The following is a 17,689-nucleotide window of genomic DNA, read 5'->3' as shown; positions in this document are numbered from 1 at the left end:
ATTTGAGACTTGGGCCGAAGCGACACTGAGCTGAATCAAGGCGGATCGGGAGATGGCGATTCGCATGAGGGGTGTCGCTGACGTCCAGGCTGGATTGGAGCGAGCCTTCGACCGAGGTCGGGGAGTCGAGGAAGGTGTTCGTCGTAAATCATTGGCGCAAGGGGTTCCGTCGTCCCGGAGGAATTGGCTCGAGCAGGGAGAATAACCATGATGCTCGATTACTTCTTGTGGAGGGCGAAATTTGGACAAGCTGTGGCTTCTTTTGGTGTGGAGTGTCGATTCTGCCGTTTTGTTACTTTGCTCCTGATGTACGCGGAATATGCTTGTAGACGGAGAATGTGCCCTTTTTCGCTAACGCAATATATAAGAAGGAATTTGAAATTTAGTAACTTTGGTACCTTTTTTGTTTGTTTGTTGCTCTCAACTGGGCGGGCCGGTTTTGGACGTTCGATGGGATCCTTGTAGGTTCGGGACTGATCGGGCAAATCGGGGGTTCTTAGGCATGATATTTTGATGTGAGTGAGTTTCAAGACTTTCGCGTCTGGCCTGGCTACTTCGGCTTGGCCCTTGAGTTGTGTTCTGACTCATCCCTTCCTGCTCTTTGAATTCTCTATGCCAGTGCGGGCAGGTAGTAGTTGTTTTCATCTTCTACCTTTGGGTAATTTGCCGTTTTTAGCTATTTTTGGGTCTAGTCCCTGAGCCGTATTGTGACTCGAGCTGCAATTTATCTTTGGGATTTTTCCTAGCCGCATGGGCGAATGTTGATGGCTTTTTGTGCTTTTGGGTCGAGGTGACCTTGTGGGCATGTGACCCAAAACTTTAGTTGACAGATGACGGTCACTTTTGAGTCGTGCCCTTAGGCATCCTGCGACTTAATTGTTTTTAGGTCTAGTCTCCGAGTCGTACTGTGACTCGAGCTTCAATTAACTCTTAGGTTTTTTCTTGCCTGCATGGGCGGATGATGATGGCCCTTTGTGGTTTAGGTTGAAGTGATCTTGTGGGCGCGTGGCCTAGAGATTTTAATCGGCTGATGACGGTATCATCCGAGCTATTCCCTCAGGCGTATTGCAATTTTCGGTTCCAGTCTCTGAGTCACTTTGCGACGCGAGCTGCAATCAACCCTTAAATTTCATCGAGTTTTCGGGCGGCGACAATTGGCGTTTATGTCGTGCCCTTAGACATGTTGCACTTTTCAGGTCCAGTCTCCGAGTCACATTGCAATTCGAGCTGTAATCGACCCTTAAATTTCATTGAGTTTCTGGTGATGGCGGCATTTATGCCATTTGGTCGTAGAGACCTTTTAATATGTGGCCCGTAGGATTGCATAGTTAACTATTTTGGATCCGGTCTCCGAATTGGGTTACGATTCGAGCTCATTTTAATCCTCAAGTTGTCAAGATTTTTTAGTTGGCAACAATGGCTCTTACATTGTTTGATCGTAGAGACCTTTCAATTTGTGGCCCGTAGGCTTGCTTAGCTGACGACAATGGCTCTTACGCTGTTTGTTGCCCGTGGGATTTATATAGGCTTTGTATCCACTTATTAAGGTCTTTTTGTAGTATTTTTGCCTGACCCGTCGTTGGTTCTAGAGGAACCTCGATTTCAAGTGGTTGTCGGTGGTGTTTCGAGCACCTAACGTTCATAGCTCGTGGGTCGAGTAGATCGACGCTCTTGCATTTTTGGGAGACGACATTGTCGGAGCTTGTTTTTACCTGTGGAGGGAAGCCTGTTTTAACCGTTTCTTTCCGAAGGATATCAGAGTAATGGCCTGTTATTTTTTAGCAACAATCGGGCGTCCCCGAGTCGCATTATTTTGGTTGTATCAGCCATTTCAACCGTAGTCGTATGCGTTTGGCTGTAGCCATTTTTGATCCCTTGTGATAGTTTAAGCGTCTCCGTCGAGGGTATACCCTTTAGGGATTCTTACAAATGCGACGTATAGCCTAAATATCGGGATTTTCATGCCTGTTGAGGTCCTAAAGTTTGTCATGCCTGTTGAGGTCTTACAGTTTGTCATGCCTATTGAGGTCTTACAGTTTGTCATGCATGTTGAGGTCTTACAGTTTGTCATGCTAGTTTAGGTCTTACAGTTTTGTAGAGTAGATTTGGTTATGCCGAGGTTGCCCGCTAGGGTCTTACAGTTTCGGATTTTCTAGTGTGTGGCGATTGGCGACGGCCTCCGAGTCATCGAGTTTGCTTGAAGACAGCTTCTCGTGATCTCGGAGTTGCTTTCCAGGGGCTTGATGAGCCCGGCGTTCTGACCCTAGGGTCATGTAAGTTGTTCGAATTGCTTACACTAAGTTTCCGAGTATATCGGATCTGTTTAAGCTTGAATACCGCTTTTTGTAAACTTGGAGTTGTATTGCAAGGGCTTTGTGAGCCCGGAGTTCAGACCATGGGGTCGTGGGGGTGCTGAACCATTTAAGTCTCCGAGTATCTCGGGATGTGTTTGGCAGTGAAGTCATTTGTTGAGAGTATACTGCGACTTTCCCATTTTGGGAAATGAGATGTCGGAAGATATTCCTCGATTTCATCTGTGTAGTACGCATGCTATTGTGCTGGGCCGACCTATTTTTGGTCGAGTATGGTTGCTTCGGTGATTTGCCTTACTCCGAGAAGGAGCCTTTCTCTTCTTTCATGGGAGAAAATGGATATTTTTTGATTGATTGCCCGATAATAGTACATGCTTCCGCTTTGGTGGATTTTGATTATATCGACCGTTTGGCCCTATACATCGCCTTCCCATATTAACCTCTACTTTAGCATTTTTCCACCTCCTTTGGATTGGGAGGCTCCCAAGGGGAATGCCCCTCGCCGCTTGTAAGTTGACCGTGAGGGTGGCTTCAATCAACCCTGTGGAGTTTTCCCCTTTAAGCATCTTTGCCGTCGTTGCCTTGCTAAAAATCTTGCCGGTAAAAACCCTTTTCTTGTTTTGGGATAAAAAACTCGGTCGAAGGAAAAGAGTGCAACGGGCATGCTTCGGGGGTCTCGAGCTTTCCTAATAGCGTTAGTGTCCTGATATCTCGGGCTGGGTGCCTGTATGGTGGTTAGTTCTTATTCTAAAATAAAATAAAAGAAACAGATGTACCTTAAAATGAGGCAGGCTGGCGGTGCCTCGGGGTCGGCTTATTATGACCGCCCGAGGGTGGATATGTGATGCGGATTTTATTTTTGTCAAACCCGCCTAGGGCCTAGGTCTGATTCACCTGTTGTCTTATTTGGGAGCAAAGGTACGGCGCAGGTAGCACATCGTGTATGGCGAACATTTATCTTGCCGCATGTTGCTCCCCATAGACGGTTTTGATCCCATCCTTTGTCGGAAATTTTATCATCTGATGGAGAGTGGATGGTACCGCTCTCATGCAGTGTATCCATGGTCTCCCAAACAAGGCGTTATATCTCATATATCTTTCGATGACATGAAATTTGGTGTCTTGGGTTGTGCCGGCCACGGTAATCGGATGGCTGATTTCCTTTTTCGTTGTCTCGCTTGCCATGTTGAACCCATTAAGGACCCGAGTGGCGGGCACGATCTGTTTAGTTAGCTTGAGCTGTTCTACCACCCTTGACCTGATAATATTGGCTGAGCTACCTGAATCCATTAGTACACGTTTTATCTGAAAAGAATTTACAAGAAAGGAGATTACTAGGGCGTCGTTGGGGGGTTAAGGTAGAGCCTCGGTATCTTCTTCGCTGAATGTGAGGGTGTCTTCGGGGATATATCCTCGAGTCCGTTTTTCCTTGGTGATGGATATTTTTGATTTCCTCATCATGGGCTCCTGCGGGGTATCGGCGCCTCCCATGATCATGTGGATGACGTGTTGTGGCTCGTTTGTTTCATTTTTCTTGGTTGCCTCCCGATCCTATAAATGATTTTGGCCCGATCACTAAGAAAATCCTGAAGGTGCCCTTTGTTGTGTAGCCGGGCCATTTCTTCTCGTAGTTGGTGCCAATCCTCGGTCGTGTGACCGTGTGTGTTGTGGAATTCGCACATTAAGTTGTAATTTCTCTGCGAAGGATCCGACTGTATTGGTCTGAGCTACTTGGCGTCCCTGATTTTGCTGATAGCGAACATGATATCCAACACATCGACGCTGAAGTTGTATTCAGATAGGTGGGGCATGTTCATTTGTGCCACGTTTCGATCGAACTTGGTTCTGTTGATGAGCCCTCAAGGGTTCTGTCCTCGATCTATCCTCCGGTCATTGCAGGGTAAGTTGCACCTCGGGGTGTTCCTTCTGTCTTCGAGGTACGGTTGGTACCTTTCTTTGTTTGGTTTTGTCTCCTTTGCCAGGAGTGTGTTGGGGTATACTGAGCCTGAAGGAGCTCCCAGTTGGTCATCCTCGGCCCTGATCTTCAACTTGTATTAGTTGTGAACGTCCGACCTGGTTACGGCTGGGTATTCGATTAAATTCTACTTTAGGATTTTTGAGGCCATCGAGCTCCGTTCGTTTAGGCCATGGGTGAAGGCCTGCACCACATAGTCATCGGAGACTGGTGGCAGCTCCATTCGTTCTATCTGGAAGCGGGATACGAACTCCCACAACATCTCGTTCTCCCTCTGCTTGATTTTGAAAACGTCGGACTTCCTTGTTGCTACCTTGATGACTCCGGCATGTGCTTTTGCAAAGGAGTCTGCTAGCATGGCGAATGAATCTATGGAGTTGGGAGACATGTTGTAGTACCACATCAAGGCCCCCTTTGAAAGTGTTTCTCTGAATTTTTTCAACAACACAGACTCGATCTCGTCATTTTTTATGTCGTTTCCTTTACCATGTAGGTGTAAGAAGTGACGTGTTCGTTAGGGTCAGGGGTGCCATTGTACTTAGGGAGTTCCGACATTCTAAACTTTTTCGGGATGGGCTTTGGTGCTGCTTCCTCGGGGAACAACCTTTGAATGAACTTCTTTGAATCCAATCCTTTGAGGACTGGGGGCGCACCTGGGATCTGATCGACCCTAGAGTTGTAGGTCTCCACCTTTTTATCGTTGTCCGCAATCATTTTCTCACCTGATTTGATCCTTTAGGTGAGGTCCTCGAGCATTTTTACGATGGCGGGATCGCCTACCGATCCATTGTTGTTTGACCTTTCGAGGATTCACTCGACGGGGGAGCCGTCTCTGGTGCCGTTGTGTTGGGGGTCCTCGGATGGCTTTGCAGCTGACCGATGGCCAGTTGTTGTGCTTGCAACATCTCAAAGATAACGTGAAGACTAACTTCTTGTTCTTCCTGGGCCGGGGTTTTTTGTGCTTCCTGTTGGTCTCCATGTCGTACGCTCCTATTAGTGTGAGAGGTTTTGTTGACTTATTGTGCGTCCTGCGAATCTGCGTCCGCTAGGATCGGTCCGGAGGGCTACATCAGGATTTTGTGGAGGTGCTCCAGCGGCCGGGACAGCCACGCCATTTTCCCCGTGATTTTTGAGGTTGTTGTTTTCGGATCTGTTTATTGAGCCAGACATTTTAGCCTGAAATGAAAAGGATCTTGGACAAGAAAAGTGTGAAAGACAAAGTGTGTTTGTGTGACGAAACTAGCAAGAAAATAATCACTACTATTTTTAGCCCCACGGTGGGCGCCAAACTGTTTACCGTGAAAATGGTAACAACAATAAAATTTGTAAATGGGGTTCTAAAAATGTGTGATCTATTCTCTAGCTAGTTTTTAGGGTTGTTGATGCTAAAAACGTTAAGTGTAGTGATAAAATACAAGCTAAGATGAAGCAATAAACAAACCGAGGAGGGTTGTTGCCCGAGCGCGGAGAGGATTGATAGAGGCCTCGGGGCCGAGGCTTGAGCCTAGTTGTTACAGCAGTTGATGCCAAAAATGCTGAGTCTAATGACCAAATACGAACTAAATTGAGGAAGTAATCAAACCGAAGGGCCCTGCTGACCGGGTGTAAAGTAGGTCGATATAGGCTTGGGGCCGAAACTCGGGCCAGGTTTGAACTCTCGATGACAGTCGGGAAGGGGATAACAAGCAGAAATACGATTAAGTAAGGCTCTTCATGGCCAATATTGAGCTATGTACGAACAGGTTAAGAGACAACGAACATAAGGGTGGCCTCGAGCTAATACCGAATGATAAAAGAACGATCGAATATAAATGACCTTGAACCAAGGAGAATGAGCAAATTAGAGAGAGAAAGAGAGAGAAGATATTATTGCTTTAATGGAAGAGTGGAGCTGTGTCTCTACAAAGTGTTAATGACCCCCTTTTTATAGAAAAGGGGATGCTCAAACTTAGTACAAAATCTTTTGATATGACAAAAAGAGACGATATGTGATTGTCCATTATCTTTACGTCATATGAGGGCTGGCGTGGAACCGCTTAAATAGATCTGTTCGACCCCAGGTGCATTCCTCGAGGGATTCTTGCGTTCATCGGGCCTTTAGTAGATGTTCATTCTCGATAAGGCATCGGCGGGTTTTGAGGGAGGCGACCGACCCGAGATCTCGTGCTTCCGGGGTCATTCTCCGAAATATCACTTCGGGGGGGAGAGAATAGGTTCCCCATTTTTCACTGCACACATCATCGCTTGTGGAGGAAGTGAAAGAAAAGCAATTCAACGATCCATTGTTAGCACAACTGAAAGAGGGGATTCATAAACACAAGATCACAGTTTTTTCCTTTGGCATGGATGATGGTAACCTATGGTACCAAGGCTGCCTATGTGTTCTAAATATTGACGGTCTTCGGGAAAGGATCATGGCAGAATCTCACACTTCCAGGTATTCCGTGCACCCATGATCTACAAAAATGTATCATGATCTCAAGGAAGTTTATTGGTGGAACAACATGAAAAAGGATGTGGCGGACTTTGTGGCAAAATATCCGAATTGTCAGCAAGTGAAGGCCAAACATCAAAGGCCCGGTGGGTTGGCCCAAAGCATAGAAATTCCAATGTGGAAATGGGGGATTATTAACATGGATTTTGTGGTAGGGTTATGCACATTGCACAAGTTTGACTCAATTTGGGTAATAGTGGATCGACTCACAAAATTAGCGCACTTTTTGCCTGTTAAATCTACCGACATAGCGGAACAGCATGCTCAGTTGTATATAAAGAAATAGTCAGATTGCATGGCACTCCAGTCTCAATCATTTCAGATCGAGGGGATCAGTTCACAGCCAACTTTTGGAAGAAATTTCAGCAAGGTTTGGGTATGCAGGTAAATCTTAGCACAACTTTTCATCCTCAAACCGACGGGCAAGTAGAGCGGACTATTCAGACACTTGAGGACATTTTGCGTACTTGTACTCTTGGTTTCAAAGGTAGCTGGGATGACCATTTGCCACTCATAGAATTTGCTTATAACAACAGCTTCCATACTAGTATCCAAATGGCACCATTCGAGGCATTGTATGGTAGAAGATGTAGGTCTCCCATTGGGTGGTTCGAGGTTGGAGAAACGGAATTGATAGGGTCGGACCTTGTGCATCAGTCCATGGAGAAAGTCAAAATGATTAAGGAGAGGTTGAAAACTGCTCAGAGTCGCCAAAAGTCATATTCGGACATTCGTCGCAGAGATTTGGAGTTCAAAGAAGATGATTGAGTATTTTTGAAGGTTTACCCCATGAAGGGTATTATGCGGTTTGGAAATAAAGGGAAATTGAGTCTGAGGTATGTCGGACCGTACAGAATCATTCAGAGGATTGGTCATGTGGCAAACAAGCTCGAACTGCCACCCGAGATGTCATTGGTACACCTAGTCTTCCATGTGTCTATGTTGAAGAAGGTAGTGGGAGATCCGTCCACTATTGTGTTAGTTGAAACTATCGAGGTTAATGAGGAACTGTCATATGAAGAAGTTCCAGTTGCCATTCTTGACAGATAAGTCCGGAAATTGCGAAATAAGGAAATTGCCTCCGTAAAAGTGTTATGGTAGAACCTGCAGGTTGAGGAAGCCACTTGGGAAGCCGAGGAAGAAATGAGAAAGAAGTATCCACATCTGTTTGTATAGCCATGTAATAGCTTTTTATATATTTGGTCCCTATGAACTCTTATCTTTTGAATTGATCTATGTAAAACTGTTCTGTCTTGGTTATATGTTGCCTATGCGGCCGTGGCTAGTGTTGAACAAATTATGTTATGTCTATGGAACGTGTATATGTTGTTAAGATATGTTTTTGATGCCCTCTGATAGGTGGATAGGCCTAGTTACAAAGGAAACTCTAGTGAAATTTTTGAAAAATTTAAGGAGTTAACCAAATTTGGGGGACTATTAGTATGTTTCATGTTGTGAAAAGCAGAGGATCGCTAATAAGTGAACCTTGATCCTAATTCGAGGACGAATGATCTTAAGCAGGGGGAATATATAAGGCCCCGTGAAAATTTCTACTAAAAAAAATCCCTGAATCTCGTAGTGCCAAATTAGGATCACGTGTCTTTGGATTGATCTGTGCATTAAAAAGTTAAGGAACTGTGTTTTCCAGAAAAGTGCATTTCTGCGATCCATTATGCGGTCTCATAATAGATATTCAGACCGCATAGTCGCCGCAGAGCCAGACAGTTTGATGGTTAATTTGAGGTCAAACTATGCGGCCAATTATGCGATCGCATAATCAATATGCGGGTCGCATAGTCATCGCATAATCCCCTTGGAATATTTATGAGAAGCAATTATGCGGTGCATTATGTGACCGCATTTCTGTCGCATACCCAGACAGTTTGTTCAGGTTTTGGGACCATTTTTGCGGTCCATTTCGCCGGCCGCATGTCCATTATGCGATCCCAGATTTCATCGGGGCTCCTATTTTCTAACTTTTAAAATCTGACCCCATCCCATTAAAAACACCCCATTAGACCCCTTTTAAGCTATTTTACTGCAAAAAGAGTGAGAGAGGAAGTTCTAGAGAGAGAGGGTGATCTTCAAAAATTCCCCACTCAATCCTTGCCTAATCCCTTGAAGATTATCAAGAAAAGCTGCTAGGCCTTCACCCCAAGAGGTAAGAACTTGAGCCCTAATCTATAATTTCGAAATTTCTATTAAAATAATTGATTAACAAGTGGGTTCATGGGTATAAGGATTAATTATCTTGCATGCATGAGTGATAATGGGGTATAGGAAGATTGTGAGTTAAAAGGATAGCAATTGGGGTATAAGGTGATGAAAATCTCTCAAAAAAGGGTCCTAAAATCACAATGCACACTTAGTGCTTGATTGTGTACTTAAATGAGCTAGAATCTTAAGAATGTCTCTAATTCTTGGTTCAATTTGTAATTTTCATAAAATTAATTGAAGTTGCAAAGAGTCCCGGAATTTTTGTAAGAATTTAAGGAAAGCTCTATTAAGGTATGTATGGCTAAAAATCCCTCCTATTAGAAATTGAGCTCTGTGGTATGTGTATGTGCAAATGTGGTAAGACTGAAAACTTGATTGATGTATTGATTGTTATTTTACATGAACTGGTTTTGGAATTGTATATATAAACATGAAAGGTGTGCCTCAATGTCTGCAAAGTAATATCCTAGATATTTGATGATGTGCAAAGAATATGAACCATGTGTTGAAATTGCCTAGACTTCACGTCAAGATTTAAAACTGAGATTGTCATGCTAATCATGTGAAATCTTACCTATGTCTATAACTTGAATTGCTTTTGTATGTGCCTAAGATCATAAATTGCAAGGTTGACATTGGAAGTGGAAATGATGTGATAATTGTGGCCCTAAATGCCAATGAATTGATATTATATATGTGAAATAAAGATTCAAATGAGATGATTGATAAGAAAGGAACAACGCCTAGGTAAGGCGGCCTAGCCGATCGGTCCGTGATCGGACACCATGCCGCACACATGGTGTTAATGTGCTGATATTGAATTCCAGAAAAGGAGAATGAGCTTGTGATTGAGGTATATGTCTCAAATGAGGCAACCTAGCTGATCGGGTCGTGATCGGACTCCGGTCAAGATAGTGGTGGTATGTGGATAATGATGAACAATATTAAATGCCCCAAACTAAAGCTATGGAAATTATGTGAAAGTTATATGATTCTTTTGTATGATGATATGGTGCTCGGTTAAAGCTTTTGATTGTCTTTTGTGATTTCCTTGTTCTTGTGTGATAGTTCTTTCTAATAAGATGGTGTTTAGTTATACATACTAGTACTATTACATGGTACTAATGCCCCTTTTGTCGGGGGCGCTGCATTGTTAAATGAATGTAGGTGACTCGATAGCGGACAGTGCCAACCGCGCGTAGCAGAGTATCCTCCTCTCATAGTCTTGGTGAGCCCCTTTCTCATTCAACGGGTTATATTGCACATCTTTTTTTGTGGACTTCCACTTTTGAGGTATAGCCGGAGCCTTGTTGTCGGCATTGTCATAATTGTCTTTTGTATCCGTAGAGGCTCCATAGATGTTTGTGTGGGTTATGTACGGTTGTTGGACGGGTCTATGAACTATGTTGTAATTCTAACTCTTGTTTCTCTAAATTGTAACTGTATGGAAATCTTGGAACTTAACTACGGTTTAAGGTTGTGATATAAAATGAACTAACAATGTTGAATGTACAACCTTTCCTATTGTCTAAATAAACAGAAGCATGGTTTCCTTAATAATATTGAGTTGGGTAGAAAGTGTTTGATAAGGCTTGCTTAGTTGGGTTCACTCGATTGAGCGCTGGTCGCGCCTCCTTAGGTTGGGGCATGACAGTTTTGATTCTTCTAAGGCTCGCTGACATTCCGGGGTCCATGCGAAATCCTTTTTCTTTTTAAGCAAGGAAAAAACTAGTGACTCCGATCTAACGACCTCAAAATGAATCGACCCAAAGCAGTTATTCGCCCTGTTAGCCTTTGCATGGACTTTACACTGTCTACGATCATGATATCCTCGATGGCCTTGATCTTATTGGGGTTAATTTCGATGCCTCGATTCGACACCATGAAGACGAGGAACTTACCCGAGCTGACTCTGAAGGCACATTTCTCCAGGTTAAGCTTCATGTTGTATTTCCTCAAAATTGCAAATGTTTCCTGCAAATGAATTAAATGGTCATCTGCGTGTAGGGACTTAACCAACATATCATCAATATAGACTTCCATTTTTTTACCTATTTATTCTTCGAACATTTTGTTAGCTAGGAGTTGGTATGTAGCTCTTGCATTTTTTAGCCCGAAGGGTATTACGTTGTAACAATAAGTTCCAAATTTAGTAATAACAAAGTCTTTTCCTGGTCCTCCGAGTTTATCTGAATTTGATTGTACCCGGAGTAGGCATCGAGAAAAGTTAGGATCTCATTGCCGGCTGTGGCATCGATCATACGATCGATGTTGGGCAGTGGGAAAGAATCTTTCGGACATGTTTTGTTCAAGTCCTTATAGTCTACACACATTCTAAGTTTGTTTCCCTTTTTAGGAACTACAACTACATTGGCTAACCATCTGGGGTACTTTACCTCCCGAATAGACCCTATTTTAAGAGGTTTGGTTACCTCATCCTTTATGAAGACATGTTTCACCTCAGACTGGGGCCTCCTTTTTTGCTTTACCGATTTGAACCTGGGGTCGGTGCTTGACTGGCGTGTGGTGATTTATGGTGGAATCCCTGTCATATCTAAATGGGACAAAGCAAAGCAATCCATATTATCAATGAGAAATTGAATGAGTTTTCTCCTGAGGTCAGGGGTTAATCCCATTCCCATGTATACCTTTTTCTCAGGCATGTACTCGATAAATATGACCTGCTTCAGTTCCTCGATCGTTGACTTAGTTGCATCGTACTCTTCAGGAATGACGAAGGTTCGAGGTGCAAGGAAATCCTCATCTTTGTCTTCGATTACCTATTGCTCCGATTCCGTCGAGGCTGGAGGCGGTGATTCCTATTTGGCCGCCTGTTTTCCTTCGATGTTTGATTTCTCCGAGGTCGAAGGCCCTGGTGTCGGTACTACTTCCTAGATTACAAACATCTCATTTGCAACATGTTGCTCTGTATAGACTGTTTTTACTCCTTTCTCTGTTGGGAATTTCATCACCTGGTGAAGAGCTGAAGGCACTGCCCTCATGTTGTGTATCCACGGTCTCCCAAAGAGTGTGTTATACCTCATGTCACCTTCGATAACATGGAACTTCACATCTTATATGGTCCCGGCTATGTTTACTAGTAGGATAAGTTATCCCTTTGTTGTTTTGCTTGCTATGTTGAAGCCATTTAGGACTCGGGATGGAGGTACAATCTGATCTTGCAGACCGAGCTATTCTACGACCCTCGATTTGATTATGTTTGTTGAGCTACCTAGATCCACTAAAAGACGTTTAACTTGAATTTTATTTAAAAGGATAGAAATTACCAGGGCGTCGTTGTGAGGCTGAGATATGCCTTATGTTTCCTCGTCACAAAATGATAAGACATCCTCGGTCACATAGCTCCGAGTCCATTTTTCTCTGGTGATAGATACCTTGGTGCGCTTGAATACAGGTCATTGAGGGACATCAACTCTGCTAATGATCATGTGGATTACATGTCATGGTTCCTCTTGCCTAATTTTCCTTGCATCTCTCTCCCTGAAGTAATTCTTAGCCCGATCACTTAGGAATTCTTGAAGGTGGCCCTCGTTGAACAAACGAACCCACTTCTTTCCTTAGCTGCATGCAATCTTCTGTTCTATGACCATATGTGCCATGATATTTGCACATCAAGTTCGGGTTTCTTTGAGAAGGATCGGTCTGTATAGGCCTAGGCCACTTGGTGTCTTTGATTCTCCCAAGAGCCGAGACAATCCCCGACGCATCTATGCTGAAGTTGTACTCTGATAATCGGGGAGCCTCGACGGGATTGGTATGTTTATCGAACCCGCTCTTACTCATGAGTCCCCGAGAACTTTGGCCTTGATCATTCCTCTGATCGTTCCGAGGAGCGTTACGACGTGGACCGTTGTTTCTCCGATCGACGTATGGCTGATACCGTTCTTTATTGAATCTCAATTCCCGATTTGTGTCCCTCGGGGGATTGACTGCGAATTTGTTAGGATGAACTGAACCCGAGGGGGCTCCTAACTGGTCGTCCTCGACCCTGATTTTTGACTGGTAATGATTGTGGACATTTGACCATGTCACAGCTGGATATTCGACCAAGTTCTATTTTAACTGTCGATATGCAATCGAACTCTGCTCGTTCAAGCCCTGCATGAAGGCCTGTACTGCCCAGTCATCGGAGACCGGCGGTAATTCTATTCTTTCATCATAAACCTGGATACGAACTCCCTTAACTTCTTGTCGTTCTTTTGGTTATTTTGAAGACGTCCGATTTTCTCGTGGCCACGTTTATCGCCCCAGTGTGTGCTTTCACAAAGGCATCTATTAACATAGAAAATGAGTCAATAGAGTTAGGAGCTAAGTTGTAATACCAAATCATGGCTCCTTTCGACAACGTTTCTCCAAACATTTTTAACAAGACTGATTCGATCTCATCATCATTCATATCATTTCCTTTGATCCCACAAGTGTATGAAGTAATATGCTCATTGGGGTTGGTTGTTCTGTTATACTTGGGTATATCGGGCATGCAAATTTTTTTGGGAATGGGCATCAGATGAGGGAATGGTTTTTGTATGAACTTTTTGGCATCTAAACCTTTCAAAACTAGAGGTGCTTCCGGTATTTGGTCAACATGGAAGTTATAAGTTTCCACCTTTTTGTCATTGTCTTCAATATTCTTTTCTCCAGACTCGATCCTCTTAGTGAGCTCTTCGAGCATTCTCATAATTGTGGGGTCAGTCCCCGAGCCGCTTTCATCTGGCCTATCTAACACCGGTTCAGCACGTCGAGAGTTTACTGGTTCGGCTATATTCAGAGTCTTATTCTGACTCTAAAGTTGAGCGTTGGCGACTTGCTGAGCTTGCAGCATCTCAAATATCACTCGGAGGCTGATTCCCCCATCTCCCATTCTTTGTGTTTTTTGGCCACCAGATCAGGCTTCCATGCATACATTTCCTTCAGAGTCCGCGCCTAGATCTACATTCAAAGCAATGTGTGAACTAACATCCACCGGTTCCACATTTGGAACTTCCCCTGGGTTTATCAGTGGTACACCGACCCCTGCATTGCTGTTTTCTCCAAGACCTTCATTGTCATGAACAGGCGTGTTTTGTGAGCTAGACATGTTTCAACCTGAGAATCAAAAATTCTTGACAAGAAAAAGTGTAAAGAGTAACGTGTGTAAGAGAATCAGTAAAGAATAATCAATATTATCTTTAGCCCCACGGTGGGTACCAAACTATTACCGCGAAAATACGAGTAACAATTAAATTTCATTAGTGGTTTTAAAGATATGTGATTTAGTTCAATACCAATTAATAATCAAGAAATATGAAGAAGAAATGAAATAAATAAGTGAATCAAACCAATGTTACTCAGCAGTGGTGAACTCGAGCTTAATGACCTCGAGGTGGGTTTAGAATAATAAGAACAATTAGGCAAGAAAAGTAAAGTTAGAGCAATAGAGCTAAGGACAATTCTAATGAACAGTAGGTGAAAAAGTAGAGAGTATATTCTTTGCTCAATGATTAGATGATGTTACAAATGAATGGGGCCCCCTTTATATAATAGGGGAACCCTAAATAAGGTATATTTCTATTTACAATAAGGAATATTCTTTGTACAACTGCCTAACCGCCTAGTACGGAGTCGTACAATCCTATTCCGGGATTTGCGGCATGATCTTGTGGACGTGACAGGAATCTAGTTCATTCTATTACAAGTCCATAACAGTACTATTTCAGGGTCGAGCATACTTGGCCCCGGTATTCCTCGAACTCCTATCTCTGGGTATTGCACCCTTTCTTCGAGCTCGAGTTTGGTCCATCGCTCTCAAATTCGACCTCACTCGGACTCGGGCATAGGACGGACCCTCGAACCTATAATTCGGAGGCGTATGATTTTGACCGTATACATGTTGTGAATAGAGAAGTAAAATAAAAGGAAGCTGATTGACACATTAATCTAACAGTAGGAAGTTCAAGCTATATATCTTTTTACTACAATGAAGCATGTAAAGACTGAGGCAGGAAAAGTATTAGTCATTTTTGTACGGAGAAATTCAAAAATAGTCAGACTTACAAGTGGTCATTCAAAAATAGCCACAGTTTCAAAAGTAATTGAAATTTAGCCACTTTTCATGTAAAGATAAATCTGAATGAAATCACTATTCAAAATCCGGGAAAATACTCCAACATAGTATACTGGAGTTCCAGTATAATATACCGGTCCAGCATAATATATTGGAGTTTGGCGCACCGGTGCTCCAGTTTCCAGTATATTATACTAGAGCCAGCAAAGTATATCGGTCCAACATAATTTGCTAGAAGTTTATACACAGGTGCACCGAACTCCAGTATATTATGCTGGACCGATCTCTATTGCAGTAAAATAGTGATTATTTTTTATTGACTTGGCAAACGCTAGCTATTTTTGAATGACCATTCCGAAAATTGGCTAGACCGTTCTATTTTAACCATTTTGTAATGATCACAAATGGGCCGGATATGAAGCCAATAAGTCAAAATTGAGGAATTTCCAAATGAAAAAAGTGCAAAATTCATAAATGTGTGTTAGTCTTCAAGATATTTTCTAGAGTTAATTAGAAGGAAAAGAAAAGGAAGTCGGCAGTTTGAACTTTGAACATGTTGAACGTTTACAGACCCTACGGAAGACTATATTGGTGGAATTTCTTAACTCTCACTCTGGCTGGCGGCAGTTGATGTTATGTCTGGGAACTTGATATCCTGTTTGCTGCCGACGATATTGCAGGCGACAGCACAAATTAGTTGAAAACTTATATATTTCTTGTTCAGAATATATTCAAAAGAAACAAGGGATATCTTTCTTTTTTCTTTCTGCAAGTCTTTTCTTTGCCAAGCCAGCCGTTCACATATTGCTTTTTATTGTTATTACTCCCTCCATCCTAATTTGTCGAGGTGAACAAATTTTGAGAGCGAAACCAATTATATTTTAATCGTAATTTTTCATATGCTTTTAAATATTTTAAATTATTAATTATTGTGACTTATTATATTTTTACGTTATTTTTAAATACGTAAATTTTTAGAGCCAGTGGCAAATCCTTGTGGGAGCAAAGGGGTTTTCAATTCTATTCGCTCGAAAATATAATTTTAAATATTCTTAAAATATATATTTAAATTGAACTCCCTTGAATTAGTTAATATTTTGCTCATAGGCGGAGCTAGCTTATAGTATGCGGGTTCGGTCGAACCCAGTCATTTTTACTTAAACGTTGTATTTATACTAGGAAATTCATACAATATTTATAAATATTTAATTGTGAACCCGATAACTAAGACGAACTATGAGTTCTGTGGCAAATGCAGAACCCCTAAACTTTAAATTCTGATTGTTCCGGCGAAGCGAAGGGATTCAAACTCATAGTTGAGGTCATGGGTTGAACTATTGTAATCATCTTTCACCTCTTTTAATTTTTGAAAAAACAGGTAGAAAAGAAGAAACTTATTTTTACTGGATTGTGTAAAAACTAAAGAATTGGCATAACAAAGACTTATTTTGAAGTTGCGTATGAATCATAATGCAGCAAAAGGAAAAACTTCTTTTATTAATATTGTCTGTCTGCTACCAGACTAGCTAGTAATTCCTACCTTAGTCTATGACTGGACTCTTTACTTAATTACTCACATTTTACCTGAGAAACATGGTTGCGAAAACATTGTTAACGTACGTACGTGTAGATTCCTAAGGCCATGGAATTCTCGAGTTGTCTGCCTTTTCTACCGACAAATCCTCATTCCCACCCCCCCCCCCCCCCCCGCAACTCCCATGGTCTTTTATTTTATTTTTTTCCCCATGGTCTTTTTTGTTCCTATATACATTCTTTTCTTTTCTACTATATATGTTGGCTTCCTTATTCTCCTTGGTCGAAGCGATAAGATGTCCATTTCACCGTCTAAGGAAAACAAATCATTGGGGATCTTCTTGTCTGGTCAACCTAGCTTTGAGACCTAATAATATTCTATTACTGCTTAGGCCACCAAACACCTCGTATGAGACGAATAAATGTAATATATGATTATATAAATAAACTAGTATTAGTACCCGCGCGGATGTGCGCATACTAATCATGTCAAATATTTAAGTTATGTGTATTGTATATAAATAACCTTAAAGTTTACACTTTCTTAGTAAATATAGATAATCATTGGATATTAACTATATGGAAAAAAATTAACCATTTCTTCTTGTAACGACTAAATTTCGCTCCTGAAAAATAATAATCAAGACAAGAAATATAACGACAAATATTATATTCAATTTCAAGTGATGGGGTTACAATCTCTAAAATATCTCTAAATCTAAAGAGATGTAGTCTTCTGATTCTTCTCCTCACGGATGATGGTTCAAGAGCTTGAAAGTTTGATTTTGAACTTGACGGATTTCAGATTTGTAGTACGTCACGAACAATTTGAAGCTCGTCACGAACCACGATTTGATGTTGGGTTATCACGAACGGAAGATTTGAATTCGCCCGCCTATGACTTGAGTTCACCTTTGGAATTTGACCATAGACGACGATTGCAGATATGGATGAAGACCTTGATGCTATTCTTCAGAGCTTCTTTAGCCTTTCCTTCTGCTTACTTGCTTGTCTCTTAGCCTTCTCCTTTGACCCTTTTATATAGGTGTGGGGTGGAGTAGTCTCCAAGAAATCCCTAGTAGATTATTGGGCTT

Source organism: Nicotiana sylvestris, chromosome 11 (assembly GCF_000393655.2).
Source record: "Nicotiana sylvestris chromosome 11, ASM39365v2, whole genome shotgun sequence".
Lineage (NCBI taxonomy): Eukaryota > Viridiplantae > Streptophyta > Magnoliopsida > Solanales > Solanaceae > Nicotiana > Nicotiana sylvestris.
The sequence above is the reverse complement of the archived record's forward strand: the minus strand, read 5'-3'. Positions refer to the sequence as shown.